The following is a 22,846-nucleotide window of genomic DNA, read 5'->3' on the forward strand; positions in this document are numbered from 1 at the left end:
GTAGCTAAAGTTTTAAAGTAGTGACAATTTGTCCCTCAGTTGCGTCCATTTGACTGTACGGAACTTTTAGCGATTGGTACTTTGATCGCGTTTTTAAGAAAATTTTCGTTGAGTCAAGACCAAAGAAATTCCTGCTGAGACCATTCTTCTCATCCAGAAGGAAAGGTATTGAAAATCGCCCAAAACAGAAGAAAGAATACCCAGCAACCTGTATAAGAAGAATACTTCCGTAGCAGTAAGTAGCCATCTTAAGATTTATTAAGCCTTCCAAATTAATCTTTTCTTCTATCATATCTCCAAAAATTAATTATAAAATATCAAAAGAAGACTAGAAGAAGAAGACAAACGGAGGTTTGGATCAGCCAAACAGGTGGTCTCACCCTCTCACAGTATGGTAAGTCATTTCCCATACATACTTCATCTGGCTATCCTTTTTGGCTTGAGACAAGGTTATGCCTCTCCCTAGCCCTTTTTATTTAAAATGAACAAGGTTTTCCTCCGTCGGATGTCTTCTGAAGAGCCGGAATGTCCGCTTCTCCTCCGTGTGTGCTCGGTCGCAGGCATCGCTCCACCAAGGATCCCGGGGTCTACATGTAGACCCGCCGCTCCTGGGGATAGATTTGCCTCCAGTGCGGTCGATCTCCTCTCAAGAGGAGGAGATCGTTGTGGCTCCCAATCAGCACGCTTCAGGCTCCACTTCATGGGAGTGCGCTACACCCCTCTCGAGACGGAACCCAACACCACTATCGGAAAGTCGTCAATGAAGTGGGGTTCCTCCAATGGAACCCATTGAACCAGGGTGGCCAGGGATTTAATAAACATCTGTAACAAAATTTCGCTGATTAAAGATCATAAGAAATTCTTAAAGAAGAGATAATGCAAACTAGACTCAATCCTAAAGAACTCCCAATAGAATTTCGTAACAGAATTCAAGAATTACGAAACATGGTTTATATTCGACTAAAACTAGACGGACTAAATTCAGACATCTTGAAATAATTAATGACTTGGATAGATAACGAAATTATAGTTAACATTTTTTAATGTTTACCTTCCCCATTAAGTAACCGCATTAGGATATTTAATCCAGAAACAATTGATTGTATAGAAATGATGAATGGTGGAGTGAGTGCGGTGTTCAGTCCTTTTAAAAAGATAGTTCCTACTCACAGTACAACAACAGTAAGTTGTTTTTAACGATCCGGATTTCGAGCTTTACCTCATCATCAGGTTGAAGGAGTTCTACAACCACGTCTCTCGATATGAATTGCAAAAGTGAACCCGCCGATTCCCCGCCAAAGCGACGTTCCAATGAGAAGCTGGTTTTTAAATTTTAATCTACCTGCTGAGACTTGGCCAATATGCTAGACCATAAGGAAAAAAAATTTCGTGGTCCGCTTGACCAATTAATATATTACAATTAATTAGGGTTTTTGGTTAAGATAAAAAGTCAATGGCACGAGCGGGATTCGAACCCACGATCTTCGGCTTGATACGCCGCTGCTCTACCACTAGAGCTATCGTGACCTCGATCCACTCTGACACCAACTTCCCATCTCAACCGTACCTTTTGAAATTTGAAATTGAAATTTTGAAATTGGACACCAACTTCCACTTCCAACTTAATTTCAAAAGGTACGGTTGAGATGGGAAGTTGGTGTCAGAGTGGATCGAGGTCACGATAGCTCTAGTGGTAGAACAGCGGCGTATCTAGCCGAAGATCGTGGGTTCGAATCCCGCTCGTGCCATTGACTTTTTTATCTCAACTAAAAACCTTAATTAATTGTAATAATTAACAATGAAACCAAAAGTAAAAGGTCAAAACGAGGGCTTATTAATGGTTTAGGAAAAGCAATACTTGTATCACCGGAAATATGGATTCCGACGACAAAGAACACTATGACAAAGCGTTAAACGCCATCCAAAGTAATGATCGGGTTAGACGCATGTCCGAAAAACGCCTTTGCTGACCCTTCTTCTTTTATTCGGGTCATCTTATATTCATTAGTTTTTAATTTTATTTATTCATTCTACTTTATTTTTGTAGTTATTTTTTTTTCGAAGTTCGCCGCGATCACAGTTTGGAAACCCCTAATTAATGAATTAATAAATAAATTAATGAAATCTAAAAACGTCTGTCAATTTAACTTTCTTCAGGACAGTACGAGAAAAGTTATAAAAAGCTTGAAACAACGAAGCAATATATTTAAACCATGGGAGGGCTTTGGGAATTAAGTGTGTGCGTTACTTTTAAAGTGAAGTGGACTTTATTTTTCTTGGCCGTCAATCCGCAGCCCATCATAGGCTTAGGCACCGAGAGGTGTTAATCTTATGCGGAAAGTTATCCGATCACAAAATGCAAATCGTGCAGTTAGATTTGTAGTTAATGCATTCATCCGACCCATCCGAGGCTAAAGCGTAAGCAATCTTGAAAGTTAAATTGCTCACAGTAATTGATTAGCTCTCGAGAATAGTAGAGTTATAAAATAATGGCCAAGTTTTCCCAGCTGTGTGCACTCGTGTCAGACGCTAAGCACTTTCCTTGTTAGGCTAATTTCACGTGTTTACTCCTAACTTTCCGCCTCTCAGCATGCAAAGCTTTGAAACGAAAGAGCCCAAGTTTGATTAATAAAGCCATCACTGTCCGTTAATCGATTCGGTTCAATCCAACATTCAACCAAACACTAAAACATTTTAATTGCCGCAATAATCATTAGTACGTTCAAAGTCTACGTTACAGTTTACTTTTATATAAAGACTGGAATAAAAGCTATATGTTTGGACTAAATGCAGATACTATATTTTCATTGGAAAGAAATTAGTATAATATATTTAAATTTGATTACATTTTTCATATAAATATGATGGGAGAAGACTACTGGTTATAATTAGTGACGTAACTAATTAATAATTAATTGAGTAAATATTATGTATGAACTGTATTGAGTTATGATATGTATAATGTAAAACAACACTTCTCGTATCTTCTTTGGACGCCAGAGAATCCCCTCCAAAACAAAGGTCAAGAAATGCAATATTGGGAAGGCAGAGGGTAGTAGATGTCATGGGAAAGAAAGCCCTATTTAGAGCCCTCTGGGGGGGTTTGCAAAAATTCGGTGCCACCAAATGGGTAATAACTGGGCAGTAGTTGTTGACACCAGTCAAGGGTCTCGAGACACTAGTGAACCAGAGAGTTAGTCAAAGACACATGACAGACGTTGAATTGACAGTTGAGTTTAGAATTAGTTACCCTTTGTGGATTTTAACGACTTAATAAACGTTTAGAAATGTGAAGACCTGGATTACTTTTTTTATCGTCCCAATAACAAATTCGGAATTGCTAAACACTCAAAGGCCATTCCCAAAAAAACTACATTCAATAAAGAGAAAGCTCACCTGCCACGGCCCAAAACGCAAATGTTTTCTTACAATCAAGAATACAGACACTCCAAAGATAAATCCCCTTCATTGGAGGTATCCGATCTTGACCAATAAAATACCTTTAATAAATGTGTAAATAAAAAGACCTGGAAGGTGGTAGTGGGTGGAAAAGAATTTTAGGACTTACTCTTAGCAAGGGTTTACACACAGAAAAACACTAAAGCTAGAGAAACATTAGCAGCAAAATATTGTTCTAATTTTAGGTTTTATAATTATATTAAGGCAGTTCAGAACCGTTTTTATATATTTTCTATATGCCACAAGGCTCCATAACTAGATATTCTTTTGGTACGAAAGAGGACTGAAATACATTCCCTTAGATATAAATTCACCGTAAATATGTGCAAGTAGAAGTTGGTTTTAATTATGTTTTATTTCACTTGACCGATCCAGCAGCCAGCATCAATTGAGCTGCCGCAATACACACCTACTGTTTATTTATATTTTAGGGTAATTTATTTACACCCTTCTACGGTATACTTTAATACCATCTAGTTTATATATTGAGGGTAACAGTGTTACGGCACTTCGGGCCGTTTGAATTATATATTCCCAAAATGGGTTCAACACAAAATAATTATGTGTGGTGTTTAGTGACCGTTACTTGATAGTTATTTGGAAGTCGTGAGATTCGGTCTGGTGTGATGTAGGTTTCAGAAAAACATTTTCTTTATCGTGCCTACGTTTCGATCTTTATTGAGATCATCTTCAGGGCATGGAATTTATAAACATTGTTTAAGTTTTTGAATACATGTAGGATGTGAAAAAAATGAATTTATACAATGCTAGCAAATTTTAGATAAAAAAAAGAATTTGTACAATGGAAGAAAATTATAATATTCAATTTTTTTAATTACATTTCTTTGGTATTTACAACTACTAGTGATGTATTACGTAAATAATTTTAAATTAAATGTATTAAGTAAATAAATTTAAATTAAAAAATAAATAAAATAAAAAATGAATTTATGCAATGCTAAAAAAAATTTAGATTCAATTAAAATATTTGTACTCACTCAACGTGTTTATTTTCCGGGTAGATGTCTCATTCTTGTGTGTCGTCTTGAGAATGCCAGTGAGATATTGATGTGTCTCAACACGACAGACAAGAAAGACACATCTACACGAAAAACAAACACTTTGAGAGAGTACAAATAGTTTGATTGAATCTAAAATTTTGTAGCATTGTATAAATTCATTTTTTTCATATTCTCCATGTACTTGTTAAATTTAAACAATGTTTATAAATCCCAGGCCCTGGAGATGATCTCCATAAAGATCGAAACGTTCGCACGATAGAAAAATGTTTCTAAAACCTACGTCACACCAGACCGCATCTCACGACCTCCAAATCAACAAAATAATTAGTTTACTCGTCTGTTAAAAAGATTAAATAAAATAAAATAAAAATAAATGATCTTGAAACAAATTTACTGCATGCAAACTCATAAACAAAACAAAATAAAAGCGGAAATTAAATTAAAAATTCTCCTATTAAACAAAAGTGAAATTTTTGCAATCTCAAGATTTTGGCGATTACGCAGATATTGAAACAGTCAAAACTAAATATATAATTATCTTCCGAGTAAGATTAAACTTCAGACTGATTTAGCTCCTTAAAACAAAATTTATTAATAAATTACATATTACATAATTTATAATTGATGATATATTTCTATAAAACAAAATCGGTTTCTAGTCTTTAATTCAATGCTCGGAATAAACAGTAAATAAACTGAGTTCACTCGCAGCATAAAAATACCTACAACTTGTCAAATTTCACAAAAACGTCTTCATCTAACATGCTTTACGTTGATTTTTCAACTCTACTAGAACGTTATTTAAAAACCTGGATATATCAACGTAAAGCATATTAGATGAAGAAGTTTTTGTAAAATTTGACCAGTTGTAGGTATTTTTTTGTAACCTCAGTAGAACGTGTAATTATGACCAAAATTTTAAATTTTGTAATTTTGACATGCTCCAACTCATATTGGTTAACATTTTATGTCATTCAGATTATTGCAAATAGAAGTATCTTACAGCAAATTTAGCGTTCTTTCATATGGTGTAATTGGATTTGTTGTAGTCTCAACATTTTGGAAATTGTAAGCGTTTTTATGTGGTAAGGTAGTGAAAAGTTGAAAAATATAAATTGACGAATATCTTCAAAATAGAGAACTTTCGGAAAATTTTCTCCTGGGCATTTTTTGCTCCAAACGAAGAATAGAACCGATTCCCTGAGTTTCGTCAGAAGGAACTGGGACACCCTGTAATATATACCTATACTGACAGCAGTGAAGAATTTTTCCATATATATGTTTATAATTTTCAGTTTATTACTAAGATAAAAGAGTAAAAAAGAATAAATGTTAATACTCAAGGTATTCAAGGCCTTCCGTACTGTTCGAGATCTCGAGCACACCTGAAGGGTTGGGTCAGCCGGATCAAATCTCCCTCCCCCCAATGATATTCTATAGTTCATCTTCGGCCAACTCGCGACACCAGTTAAATCATTTATTCCACGGGATCACTTAACACTAGCAAGCACAAATTAATTATCTAGTTAAGGTTAATTAATGATAGGAGGGAACAGCCGTGAAGAGAGGCCTACAGGGGAAACAGATAAATGTCAATTATCCTACCCCAGTCGAGATCTTGGGGCCGTAATGAAATGTTTATTTGGTCTTTTGTCCTGCTGAGTTCATTGCAATAAGCAAAATATTTTCTCAGTGGTAATTATCTCCTCCACCGCCAGCAAGACGTACCTTCTATTATCAATTCTGTAAAAACAAATTGATGGTTGATAAATTCATAATATATGTCTGGGATTTTTAACGTGTTCTTTTTTGGCAACAAAAGACATTGATGAAACGCATATATTTCACAAAGAAAAGTCTACGGTTTCAAATTAACACAAATGTAAAGTCAAAATGTCTCGGACAGTCAGTCCTTAACGGCGATGGTAGGCAGACTGAAATGACGAGAAAAGAATGAAAGAAACGATCCTCGCAGAACTCAAGATTAAATTTGACAATAATTTTGATCATACATTCTTTATTTTCAGAAAAATACTGAAAATAAAATACAGAAAAATACTACATAAGAATACTTAAATGAAATCAGGGCTTCCACAAACTTTTTAGCCAGCGGATCCCTTTCATAGAACAAAATCCAGTTCGGACCCCTCTCATTCAAGTATTTAAAATTTGATACTTACAGTATGAAATTAAATTTTAATAAATTAGCCAGTTAGTTCCTAATTAGGTGATGGAGCGGTATATCACTATGAAAACAAACATTATATCGACATACTTAACTTTATTTACAAATCCGGAACACAAAATTCAAATTGGACGGAACGGAATCAATATGGAAGTAAAACCCGAGTCAAAGTCAAAAGAAATAAGGAAAAGAAAGTAAAGAAGTTGTTTATAAACTCCCGAAGACTTGAAGAAGGGAGCCGGGAAGATGGCTCCGAATGCATAGCGGAAAAATAAAAGGAAGAAAAGGTTGTTGAGTCCATTATCCTCGCCACTTCGAGAAAATCCAAAGTAATAAGTTGAACATTAGTTTTTACCGAAGTAATGGGAGGTGTGATGTTTTAGCTTGTACAATTTGGATATGTTATTGTACGGATGTCGGGTTCAACATCTAGACAGTTTTGGTATTTAGTTTTGATAGTATTATAAATAGAAAATCCGGATTCACATAAGTGTGGCAAATGGAAGATCACGTTTTGCTTTTTCAACAATATTTTTTTGTTTTCCAGACGGAGCCAAAAGTGGGGAAGTATTGAACTAGAAATTAGATTTTAAGGTTAAGTCTGAACTAATGTCTATGAAACATTCGCATTCACTTGAATGTTGGCTTCTCGAAAAACGGTTTCACCGCCCATTCATAGTTTGGGGACAGACAGATTCCTCCACGCAGGTAAGTAACCTTTTTCGAGCAACAGATTCATCCCTAACTTTCCTAACCTCCACGTTTGAAAGGTTCAGTTCCATTCCCACCGTTTAAGTACATTTTTAAGTAACTGGGTTTGCAGAATGAAATACAACATATTTATATGATGAATATAATAAATGCAACACTGATTGTACTAAAATGCAGTGAAACGTTAGAATCAATACTTTCAATCAAAATATGTATCTATAAAAAAAGACCACATTTCAGCGGGGCGCAAACTAGGTCGGTGAGTCGGTAGGTCGGCGCGGTGAGGGTCGGAATTGTTGAAGGTCCGCACACTATGTAGAAACCGCTCTAGGCCGCGTTGGTTGTATTTTCCGCCTCGATCTGACTAGAGTTGGTTTAGTGTTGATTTTGCATTTGTAGGAGTCCCCCAAGACAATAATTGTATTCATAATAAATAGTAGTGACGAGGAAATTATTTTCCTGGTCGCGGTCGCAGAGTTGGAAGAGGAGGAGGAAGAAAGGCAAAAACGAAAACGAAAAGCATGGATACATGAAATAAACACCAGACGCCATACGTTTGGAGAATGTCACCATTATTTTGTGGAAATGATGATGTTTTCAAACTTATCTTGAGTCCTACCGACCTAGTGTACGCCCACGATTGTAATAAAATGCAGTGCAAATTTGTCACACTGCGCTTGTCTAAACATTCATATACATCCAAGTTACGGAATAACCAAACGCCCCTCAGACCAACGTCAGCAAAGTCTGGCGGGTTCAGACGGCCGCCCATCATCTTAATCAGCATTTCTTTAAACTGGTATAAAAACCTAAATCCCCAAATATCCTTGCCTTACCCTTACGATAGCCTTCTACCCATCACCTTGTCGGTTTAAAATTAAACATTGTACAGTTTTGACAATAAAGTTTTTTTTTTTTTTTAAATGTCTTCTTGGAGCGATTCCATGATATTAGTAGGCATAGCCGGTAGGATTGATTTTCTTTTATCATAAATTGCTCTTCTACTGCTCGTTACATCTGAGGTCGTTAGCAAGTTAACATTTGAAGAAATTATTTCATCATTTTTCGGGGTCAATCGCTGATATCGTCCAAAGCTTTACGCTTTACACAATTTCTCACCCTATGGCGTGACATCTCCGTCTGCAGGGTGGCTGTGGCAATCGTTAGCCTCAAGTACAATGTTACCGTTTTTGTCAGTTTAATGGAACTTTTACAACCGTGTTTGCCGCGCATCCAGCGCTTATCTTCACCATTCAAATTTTTGTGAAATTTAAGTTTGTACCCTTTTCGCACTAACAGCACGTGGCCACGTTCACTAAGCATACACACCATTGCGAATAAATCTATCAGATAATGACGTGGTTCATGTGAAAGAATGGTTGTGTTTAAGAAGAAGCAGCGTGGGGAGGAATGTGAACGTTTGATAAACCGAACTGCCCAACCTTGGGAATGAATCTGTCTGAGCCAAACTTCATACTTTCTCTTCAGGAATGAATCTGTACAATCTTGGGGAGGAATCTGTCGACCCCACATGGTTGTGCAGCATTGTGTCTCGAGCTGTTGAGATTAGTGCTCAAAGGACACCTCCAAACTTTGAAAGTGTTCACATACTTCATCAATCACCTTGCCGTTCGAAAACTCCAGTTTGTTTTCCTTTAAAAAATCATTTAACACAGAAAAACACCCCACCTCTTCCTTCTTAAGAAAATAACACACAAATAGATTTTTCCTTTGAAAGCGAGAACTTTTTCTTAGGATCGAATACTCTTTCCATGCAAAGATCCTGCTGTTCTTGAACCATTTAACTATTTGTAAGCACTTTATCGCAAATTACACACTGAGCTTTACGTTCTACTAATCCCAAACGTAAGATGCTGTTGAGGTATTGACGCTTTTTAGAAATTACACTTCCACTGGCTGTATGACCTGCACCTATTCGAAGACTAGTAGAATTTGAGCATGTTGGATCCTGCTGAGTTCCTTCATCTGAAGACTGTTCTTCTGTTCTGCCTTGTCTTCAGATATGTCCTCATTCATTCCAATTCGGCGCTTCCTGTCTGTGTAGGTGATGGAGAAAATGCATGCTTCCTCAGAGACTTCAGCCGTTGATCCATATTGGAGTAAACAAATGATCAATAAGAATGACAGTGCACTCACGAGAGATGTTTGCACTTGTATCACATTTTCGAGAAACAAGGGCGTTTTAGAAACAATATTGGAAAAATCCAGGGTATTCCAGAATCAGCAGATCCCGGTAATGAAGTTCGCCAGTATCAACATTGAAATTCCTAGGAAACTGATCGTCTAATCCCGTCCGTCTCATTTACCTTACCTATTTGCTTACATGTGCAAAAACAAATCGAGAACGAATAAATAAACTTTCCTTTTCAGTACTCATTGTTATTGGTTTTCTAATTGTATTTATTCATTCACGTATTTTTGCTATTATTAATTTTTCTATGAGTTCGCCGCGGGCCGATGAGCCACAGTGTGGGAAGCTCCAGTCTAGATGATACGACCGTCGGTTCGAGTGGAGGGAGATGACCTTCAATAAACTAACCAAGTATTTGGAAGTAATGGTGGAGGGCGGTGGCGCAGTCCGTAAAGGTGAAAAAAGGAATATCGACATAGACATTTACCCCTGTCCATGTTCGGCCATAAAAATAAGCCATTGGTCTGGTTATTTAGCCGCATTTTTGTTCAAGGGTCATTTCGATTATTGTGACGTAATAAAACCTTATTTCGTAGTTTCGGCAGCCATCACCCACCAATTGACAGAAGGTTATTTACCTTTTTTTACATTTTAGATTAATTTTTAACACCCCCACCACCCAACAGGGGATTCCCGGTTGAACCAATCGCGAGTCGAAAAGGGCCCGACCTTCTCATCAGTAATCAGTAAACAGTAATGAGAAGTACTTCATTTACAAAATATAAAATTCACTAATTTCGTGGTCCGCTTGACCAATTAAACATTACAATTAATTAAGGTTTTTAGTTGAGATGAAAAAAAGCTAATGGCACGAGAGGGATTCGAACCCACGACCTTNTGGCAAAAGGAGGGAAAACTCATAAGGTGGGGTTGAGATGGGGAGTTGATGTCCGAGTGGATCGAGGTCACGATAGCTCAGGTGGTAGAGCAGCGGCGTATCTAGCCGGAGGTCGTGGGTTCGAATCCCTCTCGTGCTATTAGCTTTTTTTCATCTTAACCAAAAACCTTAATTAATTGTAAAATATAAAATTATGAATGTATTCATAATGATTAGACTCAGGCTTAGACTGTTTTCAAACGGTGTCAGTTCACGCTCACTCTGTTCGCTATACATTGATTCGAGCTTCTAGTGCCGAGTAAAGGAACAATAAAACACGCATTTGTCCTCAGGTTTTGACGACAGAGTGGTGACAAAGAAATCGATAGGCACATCCATCGATGATCCTTCTAGTAACAATTAAAAATCTTCCAAAAATTATTATTTTATTAATGTGACAAAATGAAATAATAACCTAAATAAATATATATTTGAAAAGTAAATAAACAATTACAAGTTTAAAGTGTATAAATACAACTTGAGTATTATTGTAACATATACATTTATTGTTATAAGCGTGTTTTTGAAAATAGAATAAAACGGCAATAGGACAATAAGATTGTATTTAGCTTTTGTTAAATTTTCATTCCAGTTTACTTTACTTAAAATCTATTAGGTTTCGAGGTCCGATTGACCAAATAAATTCTTTTCAATTAATTAATTTTTAAGATAAAAAAGTCAGTGTCACGAGCGGTATTCGAACCCACGAACTTCGGCTAAATAGGCCGCTGCTCTACCACTTGAGCTATCGCGACTTCTATCCACTCGGGCTCTAACTTCCCATCCCAACCCCACCTTTTGAATTTTCCTTCCTTTTTGCCATTTTTCAAATGTTGTGTAATCTATTTCATTCTCGGCGACAAGTGAAATGGCCACGGAGAGCTTTTAGTGAAGATATACTTCATTTAACTTATTAAATTCACTAGTTTTCGTGGTCCGCTTGACCAATTAATATTTTAAAATAAATTAAGGTTTTTAGTTGAGATAAAAAGTCATTGTCACGAGCGGTATTCGAACCCACGAACTTTGGCTAAATAGACCGCTGCTCTACCACTTGAGCTATCGCGACTTCTATCCACACGGGCTCTAACTTCCCATCCCAACCCCACCTTTTGAATTTTCCCTCCTGTTTGCCATTTTTCAAATGTGTAATCTATTTCATTCTCGGCGACAAGTGAAATGGCCACGGAGAGCATTAGTGAGGTACAGTTCATTTTGCTAATTACATCTATTAGGTTTCGTGGTCCGATTGAGCAAATAAATTCTTTTCAATTAATTAATCTTTAATTAAGGTTTTCGTTGAGATAAAAAAAGTCAGTGTCACGATGCTGTGAAGTTGGTGTTCGAGCGTAGTCAAGATAGCTCAAGTGGTAGAGCAGCGGCATATTTAACCGAAGGTCGTGGGTTCGAATCCCGCTCGTGACACAGACTTTTTTATCTCAAACAAAACGTTAGTTAAAAATTAATTTACTTAAAATTATATGTTGTATTTTTATGGCACCACATTTCAGTTTAAATTCAGTATTTTCAGTATTACAATTCCATCACAATATCCGATTGCAATAACGATTGCTAATTTTTTTGATAAAATCAGTTTTCTTAAAATGTTTAGATGGAACACTGAATGTTGTTAGAATTTCTACAAAAATATAAATTAATGATTCATTAAGCTATGAATCATCCTTTTTTAAATAATCTTATTTTGTGCACTCTCAACACGACACGTAAGATTGGCACAATTACACAGAGGACAAACACTTTGAGCCCCTTCTAGCATTGTATAAATTCATTTTTTTCACATCCTACATGTATTTGTAAAACTTAAACAATGTTTATTAATCCCAGGCCCTGAAGATTATCTCAATAAAGATCGAAACGTTGGCACGATAAAGAAAATGTTTTTCTGAAACCTACATCACACCAGACAGCATCTCACGATTTCTGAATAATTATCGATTAACAGTCACTAATCACCACACACTTATTTTAAAAGTTATATGTTTATCATTCAATACATTATCGTTGATTTTCGGGTATTTTTCAATTTGTTCCTTGCGAATTTGTTCCATTTGAGAGAAAGGTAGTCGAAGGAAATCGCCTTTTATCGGAAGGGTGGAGGGAGCGAGCGGGTAATAAAAAGAACCAATATTAAAAAAGCAGGACAAAGGAAAAGGAAGTGGGACTGATTGTTTGCATATTTCGGAATCACAACTAACAAAAGGCAATCCGCGGATCTATTCGCCCTGGGAAATACAGACCGACGGAGTGTGAAACGTTTCTTTGACTGGTTTCCTAAACGGAAGGGGCAAAACGGACGGTACAATGCCATGCCACTGGAATACTTTCCTCTGAAAGTGAAATGGATTTTTTTCTTATTGTTATAAAGAATTCCTCTGAATGTTAATTATGTTCANTATATATAATAAATGTTATAGGAAAGAAAATCATATCTACTAACGTACAATTATTTACCTATCTTATATTTTTTCACATTTCAAAATTTATATATAAAAGATTATGTTTTTATGGGTGTACACTAAAGACAAAAAAAGTGAATATGTTTCGCTGAACATTTTATTTTTTCTTCTTATTATTATTCTTATTATTTCTTAACCAGTTTCTTCTTATTAGTCCTTGGAGTGTGTAGAGACTACACCATAAACATATTAAATAAAAATAAGGGACGTCAAAATTAAAAAAAAAAAAATGGTCCGGAATTCGTTGTATCCATTTCCTATAGGTTTTCTTTCAAGGCAGGCAACGACGTTTTCGGCTTGAGGTAAATTAATTACACGTCTCCCCCTTTTTACGAGTTCCGATTTGACGGTTGAACACTCAATAAACACAAAACTACAGAATCGATTTCGCTGATGTAAAGGTATATACATACTTCTTTGCTGTCAGTATCTTTATTAGATACAACCGTAGGGTAGGTGGGAAAACAGTAAAGCCGGGAATAAACCCGATGCTACGCCATGCGACGCTACTCTATGCTACCCGACACCTTGCCACGGTTTAGTAGGGTGTGCACATCCATACGACGTCAAGCGCACGCCACGCAGTCACACAGCGTGTATCTCAATAATCACTATCACAATCGCAACGATTCTTTTGTTGTTAATGCACTATTTTGAGCAAAACCTTTAATAAATTGTTACTTAAATTTTATAGCACAGCCATATAATAAATTGTTTGTTAAACTTAAGTATTTTAAATGAAGTTATTCCGGTGTTTTGATAAATTTTTTGCCTAACCATCATAATTAAATAATTTTTTTAAAAACTTAAAAACTTATGAATTTTTGATCTCGTTTAATTTGGTTTACATGAAAATAGGAATGTTGTAATTAATGTAACTTCAAAATTACATATACTTAGTCTGAAATAAACTACAAAAAATGTGAGTGTCCTGGTCTGAAGCTACTCGACGAAAATGGTGTAATTTTATGAGAAAACCATGAAATAATTTGTTACTTAAATTTTATGATCCAAACCGTGTAATAAATTGTTGGTATAATTCATTATATCAAAAAATGGTATTCCCGAGTTTTGATCGATTTTCTAGCAAATGATTTTTTTAAAAATAAAAACTAATGAATTTTTGATCTCGATTAATTTGGTTTTTATTAAAATCAGTATGTTGGAATTAATATAACGGCAATAATACATGTAGTTTGAATAAAAGTATGAGTGCCCGGTTCTTTCGTCTTTGACTGTACTCGATGCTACCCGACGAAAATCTGGACAGTGGGGATCGCAGAGCGGATAGTAGGGTAGAGTAACATAGCATCGGGCAGTGCACGGGGGTAATACAATCTTATGGAAAAATGGACTTTGGATTTGCGTCGGGTAGAATCGAATAGCGTCGCATGGCGTTGCTTCGGGTGTGTTCCCGGCTTAACTGGCCTGTGGCCTGACCCTCCCGAGAACTTAATGCTAACGATCATCATCGGCCGGTTCCACCACGAAAGCCAGAGGACACAGGCGGGCGCGTGACACTGCCGTCTCTTGACGAAGTGATAAAGGTGAATATCTGAAAATGTCATTCGCAAGTTAGACTTGCAACAAATGGTGGGAAACGTGCGATGCCGCTCAAAGTCTTCAATCGGTTCCTCTCCCAAAACAGGCCTCTCGCAGAACATTATTAAAAGTGTTAGGTCGTATGTCACGCGGATGTCATCTGAAGAAAGATACAATTTCAAACCCCATGAACCCAAGAATACAAGCGAGAAGGCAGCTTCCCATGAGGCGGAATAAAATGTGCACATGCAAAAAAAAGTGTTTGGTCTGATGTATAAAATGTCTGATTTATACTATTTGACATGCTATACTGTGTGGAGATTAGTGACCGTTAGTCGATGATTATTCGGAAATCGTGAGATGCGGTCTGGTGAGATGTAGGTTTCAGAAAAATATTTTCTGCCCTTCTACAACCTCATTCACCGGATTCCTAGACAGGTAGTTTGTCATACAATTTAGCTTTATGTGGCGGACTTTTTACCTGAACGATATTAACGTGTAGCAAATCTAGTATTCGACCGCCCAGGTTCTGCATATTGACTATACTCGTCAGAGCCTTCGTCAGAGTCTATAATCAAATCAGACTCGCCGTTTTCTAAGTACAATCTGTATTTTTCAAAGACAAAAATCTATCGCCAGAGGCTCTAACTCGTACGCTACGTAAGCTTACTCCGATCAGTGAACAGTATGAAAAGATTCGTGAAATTAAGGGCCATTAAAATAGATGGTGCCGTTATTCTTTTCTTTAGCTTGTTCCAAACTCTTTCGCAGGCGTTCGTCCAAATTAATTTGGAGTCTTGTTTCCTTAATTCATTTAGTAGATGGACAAATTTCGCGAGTTCAGGAATGAACCTAAAAAATGTATTCCACCAAGCGACTTATTTAGGAGTGTTTTGTTTAGGAAATTCTAAAATCGCATGTATTCGGTCTTCTCCAACAAAAACCGTATCATGCTCAATTTCATGCCCCAGAAAGTTTATTTTGTTCTGAGCTATTTGCATTTTATTTGGGTTAATGGTAAGTCATATGACTCTTGTTATTCTCGGAGCAGACCACGAGATTATGGAAATAAATTAAAAAAACGAATTTAAATAACAAGCCGCTGAAGACTCTCTTCATCATATTGGTCAATAATGGGGCCCCCCAGTAGTTAACCCGAAGGGTATTAACTTAGAATACTTTCGTTATACCGACAAATTTAAAAACTTAATAAGAGACTCGTTTCTTCTCCTTTTTTTACCTCACATCAGCCGGTCTATGTTTTTCTATTAGTCCTGATGTTGAGGAGAAATAGCGGGCTTTATGAAATCAATTTTATATCATAAGTTCACAATTATTACAATACACAACTTATTTAATAAGTTTTTTATTTGTACTTTGTTGTTTTGCCGTTATTAGAGTTTCAACCTGAAGAGAAGCCAGAGTTGACTCGAAACGTGGTAAAAACTGTGATTGTTTAGTACAAAACATTGTTGTGTAAAAACACCTCCCAAAGGGTGGGCAGTATAACTCCAACATTTTGTGCATTCCGATGCGTATATGTTAATCCGTTTGAAGTAAAATTCATATGGGATCACCTAGAAAGCAATTCGCATTCCCTGGATAATAGCATGACTCTGACAAAAGTTTTCGGCGATATAGCTGTGCCCGCATGTGCAGGCGATACCGTTGATCCGATTGTGTCGAAATGCATAGGGGACCATCTGGAAACAAACCCGCACAATCTCTGAAATTTTCATAAAATTAGATCTCATGCTTTCCGAGTTTTACTTGTTACAAATAATTGACCACAGTCAGACCGATTAGCCAATTAATGTCGACCGATGCATTGGCCCCGTTTTCAACCCATTCTTCAGGCGAATTTCCTCTCTTTATTTATGCGAAAATTATTTACTTCAAAATGTTTCCACGGCCAAGCAGAGAATTATAGTACAACTAAGACTATCAGGTACCGCAGAAATTAGACTGTTTTATAATGGCATTACATACTCCATTGACCGCACTCAATTATGCACAATCTGTAATTTCAAGGTCAACAAACTTTGGCACACATAATATGGCAGTGCCCAACATATTTGTCGTTAAGAAAAAAATATTTACAGAATTGTTTAAAGAACGCACAACTGCACAATAGTGACGAGAAATTAATCCAGTTACTAAATGGAAGCTGGGCTAAAGAAAAAATAAATGATTTATTTTATTTTATATTGGGTGCATTGAAGTTGAGAGCCGTTGTGTTAGATGGATGATGCAGTGTGCCAAAGGTCCATGATATGTTCTACGATAATGTTATGTATCTATAACAATATATAATTATGATTGTATAATTGAAATAAAATAAGAAATAATAATGAACCACGGTATCGCCTGCACATGCGGGCACATTTATATCGCCGAAATCTGTTGTCAGATGCATGCAATTATCAGGGAATGCGAATTGCTTTCTAGATGATCCCATATGAATTGTACTTCAAACGGACTAACATATAGAATAGAATAGAATTTTATTGTATTTTAGCATTATATACAGGGTGAGTCATTTTTTGACGCACCATTGGAAAATCAACGTTGGTGCGTTTAAATCTGACTCAAGGCCTATTTCCTTTGATTAATACGTTAATAAAAGAAACTGAGTCAATTTTCGGTGCACCATAGGAAAATCAACGTTGGTGCGTCTAATTATGACTCGGCACATTTTATTTTGTTAGCCTCGTACCAAAAAACAGGCGACTCACTTTTCGATGCACCATTCGTTACAAATTAGTTTTAGTAGGTTGGAAGGAAAAAAACAATATTATTAAAACATTATTCAAACACAATGTAAAAATTAAAAAAATCCGATCATCGTTTTACGATAGACTAGGCTACTGTGTTGTTCTTCTATTACGTTCTTTTATTAACGTAATTATCGAAGGAAATAGCCCTTGAGTCAGATTTAAACGTACCCACATTGATTTTCCAATGGTGCACCGAAAATTGACTCACTTTCTTTTATTAAAGTATTAATCAAAGGAAAGAAGCCTCGAGTCAGATTTAAACGCACCCACGTTGATTTTCCAATGGTGCATCAAAAACTGACTCACCCTGTATATGCATATACAAGGGATTCACATTTTGTTTTCTCTCATATTTTTACATAAATACGATGCTTTATCCATGCCAAAAATATGTACAGTGCAACACCATTAGTAATATACAAAGTTTTTAATTTAAAAAGTGTTGAAATGCATAGGGGACCATCTTGAAACCAACCCTCATAATCTCTGAAATTTTCATAAAATTAAGTCTCATGCTTTCCGCGTTTTACTTGCTACAAATAATTGACCACAGTCAGTCCGACAGATACGAACACAAATTTGTTTAGAAAGGTCCGAAACGCAGAATGCTAGTGAAAACATTAATTTTGGAGGACAACAATTTTTTTACTTCAATACAATGCTACCCTACATTCTCTAGTTCGGAAGTAAAAATTAATAACTCTAATCGTACATAAGACTTCTTTATACAGCTAAGAGGGGTCCCGAGGTTTTTTTAGCAAGCTAAATTAAGCTCGAAAACATTCTAGAACTTGTTTTGTTATTAAAGGTTGGGTCGTTAGCGAGAAACGTGGGATATAACAATAAATAATGCGAAGATTAAAAATCACATTTCCTGTGCCCACCAATTTTTCTGGACGTCGCACACGCTACCGGCCACTAAATATGTAAAACCGTTCTTTCCCAGATTAATTAAAACATATATACTAAAATAAACAACAATATACAAATAAAAAATATTTTGGGCAGACTGAATCATATAAATTGGTATTAACAAAAGTAACTTACGTCCAAAGTATGTTGATTTTGAACGATGTTTAACTTGACGACTGATTTATTGACACGGTTTGCTAAAAACAGTTTTGTCGCTGATTTGAAATATTTTTTTCCGAACCCTCAATTAACCTATTTTTCTCCTGTGTAATTTTCCTGTTCAAATGGGGGACGACATTTTTTCGATAAAGCCCGCTCTTTTAAGGTATGAAGTTGTGTTTCATGTTCACATAATAACCACTTGAGGTATTGTAACCACATGTATCGCTCTCATATTTATGTTTTATAACATAAATCAAAATAATTATAAACTGATTATACGAATTTTTAATCGCGTTAAATGCATACTACAATATTAAATGTTTTGTGTGGTAGCAGTCTAATTTTGTTGTGATTACTGTCTGTCGCCGTTTGTGTTATGTTAGATAGTATTTCGTGTTCGTTATCACAGCTTGTGTGCAGTGTATGTCGTATTATGGTAAAAAATTGATTTATATTTGTTAAGACAAGTTATATCAATTTGGTGGTAGTTGTAATTTGTACGTATTTGAAAAACTTGTCTTATGATTATGTTTTCTTTATGTATTTTAGGGGGAGCTGCGCGTTTTGGTGGATGTGGGTTTTTGTTAAGTATTTGTATGCCCCTTTACGGTTTATGATCAGAGGGGAGTTGTTATAGGTGTGTTTGATTTTTCAAAATTTTTATCTTGGCGCTTTGTTGATCTTTATGTGGTTACATTTTGTATAAAATTTATTAAAAGTATTTTTAGTATAGTAAAAGGAAGTAAAGTATTTTCAATGTAGTCTGATTTTGTGAGGATTAAGGAGCGTTACCTTTGCCTGTTCTATTGATATATTGTTTTTTCCGTTATTTTTACGTCTATGAGTCTCGTGCTTGTGTCTGAGGGTAAAAGTAAAATGTTCATCTAAGTCTATTGCTGTTTAGGCGAGATTTTGTTCTTTGTTGGCTGATTTGATGTTGTGTTTGAGCCTTTTTTTGTAGTAATTCTGTTTTGTATTTGTTGAATGTGGGTTGTCATTACGAAGAGGGGAATAGAAAATCTCTTCAAAACTTTTATTTATGACTGATCTATGACTCAACCCGGCATCATGTGATAGAAGTGGGGTGGGTCGCCTCTTTTCTTCACTAAAATAGAAGTATAATATACTATTCAAAAGATAAGAAAATTAAAATAACAAAAAATTCCTTAAATATAATATGAGAGACTCTCAACTCGACTCACAAGAATGAGACATATTTTGATACAACAAATATTTTGAACCCTGAAGATGATCTCAATAAAAATCGAAAAGTTGAAATGACATGAAAATGTTTTTCTAAAACCTACGTCACACCAGACCGCACCTCACGATCTCCAAATAATCATTGGCTAACGGTCACTAAACACCACACAAATATTATAACTTTGAACTAGAATAAAACGGATAAAAGCTAATTGTAAGATAATTGTTAGAAAGTGCACTCACCACCTCCGAAACACGACTGCCCAAATGCTTATGTGCATTGAAGGAAGGAAATACTTCATTTCCGATATTGATAAACAATTGATTCATTTCGTTGAAAAAAGTACATTTGTAACACCGCCCAGATGTCATGATTATTACATGTGAGACTACGCGTGATTGTACAGGGTGCCCCAGTTCCTTCTGACGAAACTCAGGGAATCGATTCTATTCTTCGTTTGGAGCAAAAAATGCTGAGGAGAAAATTTTCGGAAAGTTCTCTATTTTGAAGATATTCGTCAATTTAGTTTTTTTGCAACTTTTCACTACCTTACCACATAAAAACGCTTACAACTTCCAAAATGTTGAGACTTCAACCAATCCAATTATACCATTTGAAAGAACGCTAAATTTGCTGTAAGATACTTCTATTTGCAATAATCTGAATGACATAAAATGTTAGCCAATATCAGTTGGAACATGTCAAAATTACAAAATTTAAAATTTGGTCATGATTGCACGTTTTACTGAGGTTACAAAAAAATACCTACAACTTGTCAAATTTCACAAAAACTTCTTCATCTAATATGCTTTACGTTGATTTTTCAACTCTACTAGAACGTTATTTAAAAACCTGGATATATCAACGTAAAGCATATTAGATGAAGAAGTTTTGGTAAAATTTGACAAGTTATAGGTATTTTTTTGTAACCTCAGTAGAACGTGCAATCATGACCAAAATATTAAATTTTGTTTGGCGTCTCAAGGCGAAGGTCGTGAGTTCGAATCCCGCTCGTGACACTGACATTTTTTATCTCAACTTAAAACCTTAATTAATTGAATGTTATTAATTGGTCAAGCGGACCACGAAAAATAGTGAATTTAAATTTTGTAATATTGTAATGTTCCAACTGATATTGGCTAACATTTTATGTCATTCAGATGATTGCAAATAGAAGTATCTTACAGCAAATTTAGCGTTTTTTCAAATGGTGTAATTGGATTTGTTGTAGTCTCAATATTTTGGATGTTGTAAGCGTTTTTATATGGTAAGATAGAGAAAAGTTGAAAAAACCTAAATTGACAAATATCTTCAATATAGAGAACTTTCCGAAAATTTTCTCCTGAGCATTTTTTGCTCCAAACGAAGAGTAGAATCGATTCCTTGAGTTTTGTCAGAAGGAACTGGGACACCCTGTATTTTTGATATCGTGGAGGCAGAGTCCGAGAACGACTAAAGAACGAACACTGTAGAAAAGGGTGTAGGGTTATATCAAATAGTGAACAAATGAGAACAAAGGACTTCTAAAATCGATTCATTTGTAACTACGTTTTGTATGTAAATAATATAAGCATTATTGTATAATGTAACACTAATTAATTTAAAAGTTAACATCTTTAGGACATTCATTTTTTTTCATTATACATATCTATAAAAATGTAAGAATTGTGAAATATGTATTAGTTTTGTAATACAGTAGAATTCTTTAGCTACTATAAATTTAATTAAATAGAAAATAATACAACATGGAACGTATTTTATAGAAATTTTACGTTTTGTGCAAGGTATTTAAAAGTTAAAGCTATGAATAAATGCTTTATTGAACTAGCTTTTGCCTGTATTTTGAAGTCACTGACGATCCTATTTAAATCTAAACAATTCGTTTGTTGGGAGTTGTAAGTTGGCTTCATATATTTAATCATAAACCTGCTATTCCAAAGATCAAAGCGAATTTAAATCAAGATTATTTTCTGCCTGATGAGAACTCATCGCATGTGATGTTGATTGTGGAATTTCTCTCGTTTATCTTTCCGAGTTAATTTTCCTTTTACCGGCAAGTTTTAGCTGTATCGTTCCCGATTAGTGATGGTCGAGAAACCCTAAAAAACACGTGGGCAAGAGAAACAACGCATTCGAGGTACACAGATGGAAATAAATATCCAAAAGCCTGGAGTAATAAGGATAGATACAATAGAATAGTTAAAAACTGTTTAAGATAAGCGATGTAAATTATTTTATGAATTTGGTCCAAGTTGAACAATGTTGTTTGAAACATGTGGGCAATTGGTTTGTTTTTAAACCTGTATATTTAAAAGGTAAATAATTAATTTTGTTTTATTGTCCAACAAAAATCTATCTGAAATTTTCAAATGAATCAACTAATCCACCTAGTTTTTGATTGTTTATCAAAAATGTAACGATCCTGTTTCGGAAGGCACGACCGGCTGACAGATTTAATTAAGCTCCCTTTTCCCGTTGATTAAAGCAAAACTTAGTTAATTAGGTAAATGTGTCCTTCGCTTTTGCCGAAATATTGACCGAAACAGAATTTTAACGATAAACTAGAGTGTGGAGAACGATTGTGTAAATTTCCCAAAAAGCATGTCATCGAGCCAAGTCTTCCATTTCCGACGACTATATATCCACCATTTCTCATAGCGAAATTAGTTGGCTTCTTTTAATCAGTTTTCAAAGTCAAACAGAATGGTCATGGAAAGCATTTTCGGCGTACATTGTTCCAACACTGTCTTTGGAATCCATAGCATTCCACAACCTTCCCCGACCTCAGCCAAATTTGGAAAAGCCCCGGAAGGCTCAATTACAATACCTAACGTTACAAAATGACCAACACAACTTCTGCAATTATGACATTATAACTTAATTATGACTTGTATTATATTATTTTTGTTATATTACTTTTTGCCTAAAGAACGCCTTTGAACCCAGAAACGTTCGATTTGATAATCTGACTGGCTGTGATTTTGGTTAATCTTGTTTCGAGCAATAAGCAGGTTTTTTGGACCTATAAAAAATGAAATTTTCGAGGAAAATTAAAAATAAGGTCTGCGGAGGTTTCAAGCTATAACATTTATTTGGTGTTAAATTTGGCAGGTAAAAAAGTTTACTTATAAAAAAACCTGTAATTCTTTTTTACAGTGTCGTATGGTTGAAAACCATGCTTCATACCGGCTGGAACGGCACACAGTGTTGAAGACAGGAAATTTCGATTTGATTAGGACATCTCGGTTGTCCCCCCAACTCCTATTAAGGGCTCATCCGGCTGCAGACACAGTTTGCTTGAAATAT

Source organism: Cimex lectularius, unplaced genomic scaffold (genome assembly GCF_000648675.2).
Source record: "Cimex lectularius strain Harlan isolate CLEC.00 unplaced genomic scaffold, Clec_2.1 scaffold281, whole genome shotgun sequence".
NCBI lineage: Eukaryota > Metazoa > Arthropoda > Insecta > Hemiptera > Cimicidae > Cimex > Cimex lectularius.